This window comes from Hyperoodon ampullatus, assembly GCF_949752795.1.
Source record: "Hyperoodon ampullatus genome assembly, chromosome: 3".
In the NCBI taxonomy this organism is placed as follows: Eukaryota; Metazoa; Chordata; class Mammalia; order Artiodactyla; family Ziphiidae; genus Hyperoodon; species Hyperoodon ampullatus.
The window spans coordinates 35,265,659-35,279,559 of record NC_136916.1 but is presented as its reverse complement, the minus strand read 5'-3'; the positions used below and the strand labels follow the sequence as shown (position 1 = coordinate 35,279,559).

Sequence of the window (13,901 nt, the reverse complement as noted above, 5' to 3'; positions counted from 1 at the left end):
ATATCATTACATTAACCAATCAGATAGATGAAAACTGGTATGAAGGAGTGCTCCATGGGGAATCTGGATTCTTCCCCATTAATTACGTGGAAGTGATTGTGCCTTTACCTCAGTAAATGTGTAACTCAAACTTTGGACGTACTTTCATAACGGAAATGAATTCACACCAGTGTTCTCTCAGTGTGGTGTTCTGTGGCATTCTTGCTCTTTGACCAGCTTAATGACTTTTGTATGTGTGTTCTCTTTATAATGTATTTTGTATCCATTTAATTTGTATAAATGATTTTCTTGTCTTAGCTACATGAAAATACCATTTTTTTTTTTTTTTTTTGCTGACTGTCCTAAAAGTCATTGGTTAAATAAATGTATGTGCTTCTTGTTGCTAAAAATAAATGGCACCCACTGCAGTTTTGTTAGTGAATTGCCCATATTCCTCAAGCTGTGATGGAATGCGACACTTGAAACTAAGAACTGCTAAATATTTTGTTTCCTGACATTACTGATGGCATCCAGTCTTTTCCCTTCATGGTGTTTTAGCTGACTTGTGAATAGCCCAATAAACATGTCACACTGTGTTGGCAAAAAGGCCTTGGTTATTCTTAATGTTGAATTGATTTTTAAGACAGTCGTGCACAGCTGCAAACTCCTCCTGTGCCCACTCTGACTCAGGGTCCAGCTTGTGACTTGTTTGGCCTGTGGGATCGTAGCAGGCTGGATACAAACGGAAACTTGAAATAGCACTCAGCCTTCCCACCTGTGCTCTTGCACCTGCATCTTCACCAGGAGAACATGCCCAAGCTAGCCTACCGGAGAAAGACATGGACCAGAACCGAGTTACCGTAGCCAACCTCCAGACCTGTGGGCAAAGGTGAGGAAGCAGGGACACTAATCTACTACAGTTCTAAATATAAATAAGTACTAGATATTCTTAAATGGATCAAGTTTATTTATGTGGCTTCCTCTTCCTTGAGGATATGTTCTTCTGAGATTTCTCCATCCCTCAAACGAATGGACTCCTGACAGGCACATCTTTCAATTCAATGGGTATTTCTAGGTGTATTTGACCCTTAGCATGGACACTGCTTAGCTTCAAGTTGGGATCCCTCCTCACTTTTGCCTCATCTCTTGTTTTGCTATAGAGGCAAATGGAGTGAGTCCCAGGAGACTCACACAGTGTCTGTCCTTATGAGATCACACATGGCCATGTGCATGGTCTAGGTCCCAGTGGATAACTGGGTTTTGTTCAAATCTCCCCTTGGGGGTACTGAGCAAGGCCAGCTTGAGATCTGGCCTTTGGGCGGCACCAAGGGTTGGTCTCAATGGGCTGACAAGGGAAATGTGGTCCTACTCAGTGTAAGTAAAACTACAAAGAGCAGGAAGGGGGAATAAAAAGCCGAGTCTGTAAGAAATAACAAGAGATCAGCGAAGGAGATCAAATACTAACCTCAAGGCCAAGTCTAGAGGGCCGAAATAGGAGCATTAGAGAGATGTCAGAACATAGAATCAAGGGAGTATTCGAGGGCAAGCCCTAATGAAGTGTGTCCAGTAGAAAGGTGCATGGGGAATTATCTGCCTGGAAGAAGCCCCCAAACTCAAGCCAAGTTCCATTGACATAAAGGTTCTTCTCTGCCTCAGAGGTAAACCGTGGGAAGGGGGCTAAGAATCAAAGTGGATGTTATGGCTCCTTTAGGAAAACTTGTTCCAGTTCCTGGGATTGTCCTGGGATCAAGTGTTCTTGCGGACATTCCTTTGGACTTGGAGTAATTCAGGCTTAAAGTGTCCTCTCAGGAGCCACCTCCATTTCCCACCCCATGAGCAGGAAGAATCAGTTAAGTTCACCTCCATGGAGGTGGAAGAAAGACCACCTTCCTGGGCCAGCTGTGTCATTTGCTTTATGTGCATTTTCTAGTTTAATCTTCATTAAAAAAACTAAGGCAAGTTGCAGTGTTCCTATTTGCAGGTGAAGAAATTGGACTTAGAGAAGGCAAGTGACTTGCTGAATGAATATCACAGAGCTCAACTCTAAAGGCCGTGCTATTTCTGTACCTGTCAGATTGATCTTTTAGCGTGTCTGCCCCACATATAACTTCTACTTTACCCACTGTGGAGGGACCCATCAGCCACCCTGAACATTATGACCCTATCCACTGGCCACAGTTGATTGGACCAGGGATGTGCATCCACTGTTTCTTTTTCAGTAGTGATAACTAGAACCCATTTGCTACAAATTAGGTGGTCAATGTCTTAGTCCAAGGCCCCACTGTTGTTAATGTCTCTGGGAATGTGGCTACCCTGGCAACTAGAAGATCTCTTGTTTAGTGTACAGCACTGTAAGTCTAAGCCCCCTTGGTGCCTCCCATGGGCCAGTCCCTGATGATAACTAATGATGTTGAGCACCTTCTCATATGCTTATTGGTCATGTGAAGTGTGTCTTCAAATCTTTTGACCATTTAATTTAATTTATTTATTTATATATGTTTTGGCCACATCACGCAGCATGTGGGATCTTAGTTCCCTGACCAGGGATCCAACCCGCACCCCCTGCAGTGGAAGCGTGGAGTCTTAACCACTAGACCACCAGGGAACTCCATCTTTTGACCATTTTAAATTGCTTATTATTAACTTGTGAGAATTCTTTATATATTCTGTATATGTCTATATGTCTATATTTATATTAGTATGTTGTTCTTAGAGTATCTTAATGTTGTTTGGTCTCAGTTGTAGAACCTCTGATAAGCTATGTTGGACAACATCGTTGGACATAATTTCAGGTGGGAAATAGAATATATAGTAAACTTTAGTATTGGTGGCTGGAGTGGATTGATTAATGGCCTCCAAAAAGATATGTCCCAGTCATAACCTACAGTACCTGAAAATGTGAATTTGGAAATCAGGTCTTTGCAGATGGGGTGTTAAGATGAGATCATCCTGGATTAGGGTGGGCCCTAAATCCAATGACTGGTGCCTTTATAAAAGGAAGGAGAGGAGGATTTGTCACAGAGCCAGACACAGGGCAGAAGGCCATGGGGAAAGCATGGGAAAGCTTCCATGGGAAAAGCAGAGAAAGATTGGAGTGATGCTCCCAGAAGCCAAGGAAGAGGCGAGGAAGGATTCTGCCCTAGAGCCTTCAGGTGGAGCACGGACTTTCTGACACCTTTATTTTGGATGTCTGGGCTCCAGAATAGTGAGGGAACTAGTTTCTGTTGCTTTAAGTCACCCAGTTGTAGTCATTTGTTACGACAGCCCTAGGAAACTAATACAGTGGTGTTCATTTAGTTATTATACAGTTTCAACTCATTTCAGAGCTTTCTAGGGGCAAAATCGACCCTGTCAATGAGGACACCCAAAAATGTAGTAGTTGGTAAGGCAGAAGTAGCCTCATGAAGATGGGAAATGTCTTCTTCCAGTTGACCATAGGCTTAATGACTAAGCCCAAGAGATTAATGGAAGAAAAATCCAAAGAGGGCTGGGGTATGTGTGGTGGACACTTCTTCTCCACTTGGGATGCCTCCTCCATATAGACGCAGCTCTTTTCGTATGACTTTCTTTCCCTCTTTACACCCTCTAGCTCATGAGCCCTGGGTCCAGGGGGAACTTAATCTGACTGATGAGTTTAGAAAGAAGAACTGAGCAAATGTAGCTCAGCCCCTCCGCTCCCCTTCTCGGGAGCTGCTCATCAGTGGAGAGCACACGGAAAGCTCAGGAATAAAGGTGATGTGTGGTCTTCCTACACTTTGTTATTATTGCTCCATTGGTTCAAGATTTGGACAGAGGAGTTCTGTTTCTTGGTCCCCTTGAACACCAACACTTACTATACTTTTCATCTCAGTGAGGTGTATTATCCTACCATTTAATCCCATTTTAGTCTACATATATTTATTCGATCTATATGTACATATTTATAACTGTCAGTGTGAAGCCACAGGAATGGTAATAGCTGAGAGCCCACAACGAGAGGACGCGGGGCTGCCTTGCTCTCAGCTATACTGCCTCTGCCTCTTGGCTCTCCCAATGCATCTGGATGCAGCTCAGAAAATGACCGTTCTTCAAAGGCTCTTGTGACTCTTGAGATTCCAAAGATGGAGGGGTTAGTGCTCCCCAGAGCCTTCACCAGAAAGGTGACACATCTTGTATACATTAAACTGATCATTCTAAAAACCATAGTCTCTGGTTTACATAGCCAGCAGGAAGCCAGAGGAGGAGGCTAGCAAGAGGCAGCCAGGAGGGTACCACACAGGGAGATACACCTACAGAGGGACCATTCCTGTGAGGTCCCAGGCCAGACGTGGTAAAGAATCAGGTGATGCTGAGTCTCCCACAAGATACCCATGGTCTCGTTAGCTTCCTGGCTGGGTGAACGGAGGACATTCACAGTGCATAGCTCTCTTCCTTCATCAAGAGGGCCATTGTCGCCAGAGCGATGGCTACTAGTGTATCTCATCAACCCGCTGAGTTTCAGTTGTGGGGATAATTCCCTTCCTCAGTTTCCAGCATTCATATAGAATTTTATATAATATCCATTTAGTGATTTCAGTGGGGAATGGGTAGGATGAGTGAAACATTTGAGTTCAGATCATCTTGGATCAGAAGTCTCTACCTGACCTGACATTTCTTGTCAATATCAGGGGTCTTTTTTGAAAGGAAAAATTCTTTTCCATTTTCTTTATTTATGCTTTGCAGAACACTAGTCATTTTGATCTCAATCTTCCTGACACCATACATGAATTTGGGGATACTTGTTTCATGGAGTTTTTTTGGTTTCTTTCTTGGCTTTTAAAAACAATAAAAATACACTGCTCTGGCACATATTTAATGAAATAGCATTTAGCAATTTCATGGGAAAGGCTGAATAAGTCCCTCTCTTGCTTTGATGGTAAACCAGAGACCCAGGCTCGGATTGAATGTCAAACTTGCCTTGGAGGATTCAGGGGTGGGTGTGTCTTTCAGGCAGAAATTCACAATGAAAGAGCAAAAGAACAGAGCTGAGAAAACATCCTTCAGGCCAGAGCCACTGAACCATAAGAGCAAATGGTGAAGACAAAGGCAGAAATCAAAAGTGGCTCCCAGTGATTGCTCCTTGGTTTTGGTTTTTTGAGAAAAAGAAATAAACTTGTGATATTTTCACTGTTAGGAGAAATTATAGACATACTACATGCACATTAGGGAACATTTAGAAATTCCTTTCCTGATGAACAGATGTATGGATAGATGGTGAATGAGCTAGCTAGCTGCCTGTTTTCACCCAAACTATCAACTTCCATGGCTTCAAGTATCAACCATATGCTGAGGAGTCACAAATCTAAATCTCCAGCCCAGGTTGTCTTCCTGATTCTAGACCCAGAGGCATTTCCAGCTCAAAATGTTCCAGGTGAACCCATCATCTCTGCACTGCCTCTCTCCAGGCAATATACTCCTCTTCCTCATGTTCCCAGTGTCCACGAATGACACTGCCATCACCCACGGCCCGTGGCAGGAATCAGGGTATCAGCCTTGACTGTCTCTCCTCTCTACCCTTTAAGTCATTCACCAAGTTTTAACAATTCTACGTCTCTAACAACTGTCTCAAATCCGTCTATTTTCTTCTGTTTCCACTACTACTAGTACCAGGTTAGGCCATCATGAGCTCTTGCTTGGATTATTAAAAATACAGCCAGACAAAACATTCTCTGACATAAATCATACCAATGTTTTCTTAGGTCAGTCTCCCAAGGCAATAGAAATAAAAGCAAAAATAAACAAATGGGACCTAATCAAACTTACAAACTTTTGCACAGCAAAGGAAACCATAAACAAAAAGAAAAGACAATTTACAGACTGGGAGGAAATACTTGCAAATGATGTGACCGACAAGGGCTTAATTTCCAAAATATACAAACAGTTCATACAACTCAACAACAAAAAAACAAACAACCCAATCAAAAAATGGGCAGAAGACCTAAATAGACATTTCTCCACAGAAGACATACAGATGGCCAATAGGCACATGAAAAGATGCTTGACATCGCTAATTATTAGAGAAATGCAAGTCAAAACTAAAATGAGGTATCACCTCACGCTGGTCAGAATGGCCATCATTAAAAAGTCTACAAATAACAAATGCTGGAGAGGGTGTGGAGAAAAGGGAACCCTCTTACACTGTTGGTGGGAATGTAAGTTGGTGCAGCCATTGTGGAAAACAGTATCTCATTTGCTCCTTCAGGCAGGGCTGTATCTTACCACACCGTTGTATTCCCAGGACCTAGAACATAACCTGGCAAAAATAGATTGTCAGTTAATATATATTGCATTTTGCTGCATTGAACTGAATTGTTCTCTAAGCCTAAAGCTGACTGGACATAGATGGTGGCATCTGAAGGAATTTGGTTCTTCACACTCATCCATAGAACATTTCTTGCCTGAGTCTTGGTAAAGAAGGGATAAAAATGCTTAATTGGCTATCCAAACTCTCCCAAAGTTAAGTGTGTTTTGCAAAACTTAATACATAGAAATGTTTTTATTGAACTTATATTTGAAAAAAGGTTTTTCAAGTATTTCTTTGTGGTGTTTCCAACCCAAATATTGCCAGTCTGACAGAGTAAGGGACACGTAGGGAAGTAGACTAAACAAGTGGGTCTCATTTTGTGGTGCAGGGTGAGTGACATGCCATGCAGCATGGGAGAAAATGCTTTTGTGTACAACTCTTCTTGACGACTTGTAAGAAAACCGATATCACATTTTTAAACAAAAAAGTGTACAGAGTACTTTGCACTCTGTTATTTTTGCTCAAATTAATCAATTCTGGGAAAAAAACCTTGGACTCCTAGAGTTGTCAGAGATGATGTGCTAGGTGTGAATTTTTCAGGAAGCTAAGGGTGAATCGTTAAAGGAACATATGGTGCCTGTTTTTGTTTTCCTTTTCTTACAATTTAACCCTTTGGTGAGTGAATATTTTTCTAAAATGTAGCCTGTACTTCCATACATCCATCAACAGAATCTAAGGAACAAGTGAATTCATAGATAACCTGGATTCATGAGCATGAACACAGCCCTGTACAATGATACTGTGATACTCTCAGGCCCCACCAAGATGAACAAAACTGTACCAGACTTACGGTGTCTTTTATTTCTTTTGTGCCTTTTACAGTTTTTCTGTAGCACCTTCATGCTGTTAGTATCCCTTTTCTCTGGAGATATTCTGTCCCTTTCTAATTATAGCCTCTAATTTACCCTTGAAAACTAGATGACAAACATGTGAGAACTATGTGCAAAGAAAGAATCAATAGTCTCAAATGAGACATAAGTATTTGCTTATATGCAATATGCTTAAATCTGATGTCAGTTGGATGCTCAGAGGCCTTTTTTGTTCTGGTTGTGGGGAAATGAGGAGAGACTTCCAGAGCTGGGTTCTAGATTAGGAAGATGTTTCTATGTTATACAAGCAAAGTATAGAAACAATCTCAGAAGTTAAAGTGGAAGGACCTCTTAGAACTTTCTGATTTTTATATTTCACAAAATAATGGAGAAAAGTGATGCTAAGAGAGGTGAAGTGACTTACCTGGAGTCCCCCAGTGTGTGGCCAAGCCTGGACAGGTAGCACATTTCCTGACCACAGCTCCAGTGTTCTCTACACTGGCCTTGTGCCTCTGAGGGGAAGAAGATAAGGTTCTTGTCAAGGGTAAAGGGGATGAATTCAAAGGCACTAGTAAATCCACTCTTCCTAGAGTACCTATGGTTTGCTCATGTTCCATTGTAGAGTCTATGTGCACATATATGTCTGTGTATATGTACAGGTTTATCAGAGTATGAGATGCACATAAAACTAAGGTCAGCACCTTCCTAGCCCTGGAGACCACATGAAAATCAGCCTTGGATCTGGGGCCTGGAGAATTTTCTGGCCCTGAGAAGGGTCAACAAATCCCAACTCTTTGCAGCACTTTGGGGGACTATAGCTTTGCAGCTCTTTGGGGGACTATAGCTTTCCCTTGACCAATCCCAAAGATTTGGAACTTCTAGAAAGAGTCTGTCTAACACTACCTCACCCTCCTGACAGAGATTTTAACTGGCTCAGACCTCCAGTGCTGCAGCAGTCGTAATTCCTAAGCCTCCTGACTTGAAATGATGGATCTGGCACCTCTAAGAAGGCGTGAAATCACGGATCTGGCATGATCTGATCCCCAGCTCCTTGGGGATCCGGGTGCAGGATGAGAGGAAAAACCAGGAAGCGGGGTGTGCCAAAGCACACAGAGCCCCTCACCAAGTAGAACCACTCCTGTCACACCTCCTCCCAGGGGCTTTTTTTTTTTTTTGCTTATGAGGCAGAAGCCTTGAACACGTTTTATAAAGCAAATTTTTGTTCCAAAGAAGTACTCTGGACAGGCAGAAAACTATCACCACTGGCTGAGCCTGTTTCCCATGTGGGGCGGGGCACACCTGAGAAGCCAGTTGTGGTAGATGCTGTTGGTGCCGGAGCCCTGTCTGGACCCTCGTTATTGACATGTAGCCCCATCTCCCAGCTTACATGAGTGTGGCAGCCCAGGGCTTATACCTGAGACCTGCTCTGGAGCATTGCCTTTGGCTTATGAGAGCTGCTTAGGAGGTTCCACCGCCATCCAGATCCAGTGGAAGCAATGACTGTCACGTGCGTACAACCCAGTCCTGTTGCCTGGAGACAGGGCAACTCTGTGGTGTAGGTTCGGCTCCAGGATCCCTGAGGATCAGGAGAGGGCTAGACCTTCCCTGGGGCACGGGCTCGCCCTGCTCTCCACCCTTCCCTATCCTGTATCCCTTGCTCCCTTACAGATCTTTCCTGTGAGAGCACTCCCTCAGCAATCTCGCACCCCTAAGACACCATGCTCACCTGACGTTTCCCCTGATGCATCCTTCGTTCCTACTTCAGTCAGCTCTAACTTCTATAGGATTTGCCTCCAAGGGCTCCTTTTCTCCAAGCCTCCGACACCATCTTCTTGAGTGTGCTTTCCAAGTCCATCTCATGAGTTCTGCAACCAGAAAGAGTAATTCTTTATCAAGAACAAATTCAGGCCCAAGCCCTGAAGGGATGTCACCTCTCTCTTAGGGTAAAATACACACATGCCCCAACAGAAGCATCAGAAGTTCACTAGTAGGAACTTCTCTGGTTCTGTCTCTCTCTCATACAAATGTTGCACTGTTGTGCTTGTCTGGTTGGAGTCAGTAGGCAATGCAGGGAGTAGGGATAGGAAACTCTGAGACAGATAAGAGAAACCGGGAACTCAAGAAGACGGATTTTAGGGAGGAAATAGAACTTGGTTCCTTAGACCTCTCAGGATTGAAATGCACTGCCTTTGTCCCCAGGCGGTGGGGTTCTCATGGGGGGAGGTAGTCCAGGAGCTAGTCGGGGAAGGATCTGAGCCCCATCGCCCATCAGAGATAGATCGGTTGGGCAGTCACACCCAGTGGCCTGATCAGACAGATTTGGCTTTTTGGGGGTTCGTTCTCTTCTCTTCTTCCCACTCCCCAGTCTTCCCCCACCTCCATGCCTTTGGCAATGTCTTGTTTAAATATTTGGGCAGGCTTCAGGGAAGAGGGAAGAGTGGGTACAAATGACTGAGGGATGGCTCTGCGTCTACACGTGGGCAGGGTGATGGTGGAGAATCTGAGGACTGCACGCGTGAGGTCCAGCCCACACGTGGAGGAGGAGTAGGGGACTTTGTGATCCTAACTCGCAGTGCCTTAGCCACACACGTAGGACTGACTGCAAGACCTGCCAGGGTGAACAGGAAGGCAGAACTTCCAGCAGGGAACTGGTGATGTTTTCCCTTCTGCTTTTCACTACCAACCAACTGTTCCTTGAGGGGGCTGGCGTGATACTCAAGGGCACTTGTGGGAGAGCAAGCCTCAGCCCTGGCCTCCCTCCTTGGTGTGGGCACTCCCTAGAGGCTCTAGAATCAAAAGTGCCCAAGGGAAAATGAGACAGGAGCCACTAATACTTTAGAGCAGAGCGGCTCAGATGTTTCCAACACCCCCACCAGACCCCACTCCAGAGGCCTTCTCAGTGCCTTCCTGAGTCACAGGAAGTGCAGGGCTGCCACTGCACAAGCATGTCTCTTTGAATTCTCCATTTCATCTTGAATATGCATGTAATTTTCGCAATGGACTCCATTTGGGAATGTGAGTGACGTGAGAAGCGGTATAGTCTAGTTGCTAAGAACATGCAGTGTTTAAGTATTTCTACATCAGTCTCCTCATTTGTAAAGTGGAATAAAAGTTATACCTACCCCATAGGCTGGTGTGATGACTGAGTTAATACAAGCAAAGTACCTGGAACGGCACCTGGTGCATTGTGTTTGGAAATGTTAACATCATTATTCCTCTACCCTACCCTGACAGGAGAAGCGCAAAGTCAATCCTCGTTATTTGCAGATTCCATATTTGTGAACCTGCCTATTTGCTAAAATTTATTTGCAGCCCCCAAATCAAGGCTTGCAGCACTTTCACAGTCCTCTGATGAGGGGTGAACGTTTTGAGTTGCCTGATATGCATTTTCCCAGCTAAGGTCCATCAAGGCCATGCTCTGCCTTCTTGTTTCAGCTCTCATACTGTAAACAAGTACCCTTTGAGGGCCTATTCAGTGCCACTTTTCACATTTTGGTCTTTTTTCTTGGTGATTCTGCTGTTTAAAATGGCCCTCCAGAGCACTGCTGAAGTGCTGTCTAGAGCCCCTAAGCAGAAGGCTGTGATGTGCCCTGTGGAGAAAATCCTTGTGTTAGATAAGATACCCATGTTAGATAAACTTCATTCAGGCACGCGTTGTGGGTTCAGTGTTAATGAATCAATACATATTGAGTAAGATGTCTTTAAGGAGAAACACACATATGTATTGATTGGTTCACGAGAATATAGTGGCCAGAGGCTGGCAGGAATCTAACCCTGTATCTTCCCCAGGAACAATGGTCTGGTATTCCCAAATTCACTATAAAGTTCCCTTTACTTTATAAGAACATAACTGATATGGTGAATAAGGAGAATTGACTGTACATGGGTGCATTCTTTCTGGTTTAGCCCAGCCCCCCCACCCCCACCCCCACCCCCACCCCCCAATGACTAGTCTCCCCACGGCCGCCTGCTCCTCTGCCTCCTTCATACTGAATGTCCTCTGCTAACTTCCTGCAAGATTCCAGCCGTTTTACATGGACCATCCTGGAGATCCTCCTCTTGGCCAGAGGAAGTCACCGAGTTAAGGAAGGCAAGATAGGGGAGGTAGGCGTGCAGGGCCAGCTCCTCTCCGTAAAGCTCTAACACCACCTGTAATGTACCAAACACAGAACAGGAAGGAGAGCAACTTCAGAGATGAACAAACGGAGGCTTTAGAGAGAAGAGAGATATGAGCTCCAACCCTGACTTTGCAACTCGCTGTGTACAAGTTATGTTATCCCCTGGGCCTCAGCTTTCCCATCAATGAAATGGGTATAATGCTACTGTCACCACGGGGCCCTTGTGAAGATGAGCTGCACATAAAGAGCTTGGCACGTGGCTGGCACACACTAGGCACCCAAGGAAATGATGACCGTGGTAGGACTTAGCCGGGGGCTTAGTGAGACTGTCCAAGCAATCCCGGGCCTTTGGATTTATACCTCTGAGATTAGGCCAAGGCCAGGGACAAGCGTTCCACCTTACTTCACTCCACAAGTCCACGAGGAAATTCACCCCACTCCCGGTGCCTGACACCTCCACCCTAAATCCCAGGCCTGGGCACCCCATGGTTTGGGCAGCTGAGCAGCTCTGTTACCCAAGCTCGGCTCATAGGAAGTGGCACCAGGTACCCGCTTACGAGGCACCCCTACTGGTCGGTCGCTGGTGGTCCCTGGCAGCCAAGAGTCCGGGGGTGAGTCCACCGGCCCCTGCACGGGGTCTGCGCTGGGCGCCTCCGGAGGCAGAGGCGGCGCAGGCCGGGTGGGGCCACTGGTCTCCGACTTTGGTCACGCCTGGCCGGGAGCTCCGGAGGCTCGCAGGCACGAGCCAGCGGTTCCGGGCAAGCCTCCGTGTGGCCGCTGGGCCTGACTTAGCAGAGTCGGAGCCCGGGCCCTGGCAGGGCGGGTGGAGGCTCGGGGAAGCGCGGGGGGTGGGGTGGGGGGGCGATGGCATCCCCACTCCCGGCCCCGGCTGAGGCGGGGCGCCCCGGCTGGCTCGCGGCGCAGCGGCCGCCTTTCCCCTGCGCGCCTGCCGGCGGCGGCGGTGCCGGCGTCGGCAATCCCGGCTCTTGGCACCACGCCTGGCGGCCGGCCCAAGGCGAGGAGTGGCTTCCAGGAAGCGGGCGGCGGAGCGTTCCAGCCGAGTCTCGCCGTAGCCGCGGCCCCACGCGCTCCGAGCGGCCCGGCCCAGCCCCTCACGCGCTCCCTTCACGCCCCCGGCGTCCCCTGCACGGGCGGAAGGCGCGGGGCCGGCGCGAGGGCGTGCGGGCGCCCGGGCGCGCCGTGCACTTGCCGGGCGGTGCAGGTGGCGGCGCGCTCCCTACGCCTCTGGGCCCCCGCCAGCGCCTTGCTCCGTACGCCCGGAGGGGGCGGGAGAGGCGGGGCGGCCCCGTCCCAGCCCCATTTAACTTCTCGGCGGCGGCGGCGACTGCGGCGCCGCGGGCTGGAGGCCAGCGTCGGGGAAGGTCCCGGTCCCGGATTCCGCACAAGGTGTTGACTGGGCCGCTTCTGTCCGTCTCTCCTCCGCGCGCGCGCGGCCCGGGCTGCACGTCCCAGACGCTTCTGCGGCGCCAGGTGGGTGTTAGGAGCTCGGCGCCCGGGGGTGGGAAGGCTCTCTCCGGGGGAGCAAGACGGGGCGGTGGCCTCTGAGCGGGGTTGCGGGGCTCCGAGCGGGAGCTTCAGGACCGGGGCGCTCGGCAAGGCTCGGAGACCTCGGGCCGGGCAAACTCCGTGGGGTCCCGGTGGTTTGGGGGAGAGACATTCAGGGGCGCTTGACTGCGGGGAACTCCACCGGGTTGGGGGTTTTCAGATTTGGGGCTTTCTAGGTAGAAAACGGGCCGACAACACCTAGTGGTCTTGGGCGTCGGAAGGTCCGGCCGGTTGGCAAGTGGGATGCGAGCGCCTCTCGAGCGCCAGGGGCTGAGTGACGCGCCCGCTGTGGCAAGTGGACGTGCGGGACTGGGACGCGGCGGCGGCGGGGGCCCGGGGACTGCGAGGCGGCGGGTAGTCGGGGGAGTGAGCGCCGGGACGGCTGCTGCGAGCGAGCGAGCGAGCGAGCGAGGGGGGCGCAGGTCCCAGGGCCCCGCACTGGCCGCCTCCCTTCGGCCCAGAGTCGCCGCCTCAGGTCGGAAACAGCAGCACATTTGCGGATCGCATTAGGCCAGGCCCTTAATGCTTTCTCCAGATGGAGAGAAGCCACCGACCCGCCCCCGGACACCGGCTCCGCCAAGGCGCCCGCGAGGCGAAGCGAGAGGTGAGGGTGACCTCGGCTTTTCGGCTTTTCCAGGCTCGCCTCGTTCTGATTTCCCTGCAGACTGTCAGGAGAACTCTGAAGAAAGACCCCGCTGCCCTCCTGGTCTCAGAGGGCCTCTGCTGGTTTGCCCTCACCTACTTTTAGGAGATTGTGCTAGTATGGCTCTGAGGCTGTGCCCTCCGAACCTCCCTTAACTTAACTCTCAGGCCTCTCTGGCTGCAGGGCTGAGGCTCCGAGGATGAACGGTGTCTTCTGGTGGGGAAAGCCTTGAACCGTCAGAAGACCTGCATTCCAGTCCTAGAAAAGTCACCGTCTTGCTGTGTGACCTTAGGCAGTTCCCTTCCCCTCTCTGGGCTGGCTTAGTTGGGCTTAGACTCAGTTTTGCCTGAAGCAGCGGCAGCTGGCAGGTGCCCTAACCCTTGGCTCCATGCGGGCTTCCTGAGTGGGATGCCAATAGCCACACCCTGCTGCTGACAAATGGGCTGGGAAGTGGCTGGTGCAGA

General features: G+C 48.6%; 1 protein-coding gene across 1 annotated transcript in view; it reads left to right on the top strand.

Moving 5' to 3' along the window:
- Positions 1-13,901, top strand: part of ADAMTSL3 (ADAMTS like 3) — a gene marked incomplete at its 5' end in the record, with an annotated part of 559,659 nt that overhangs the window by 144,834 nt on the left and 400,924 nt on the right.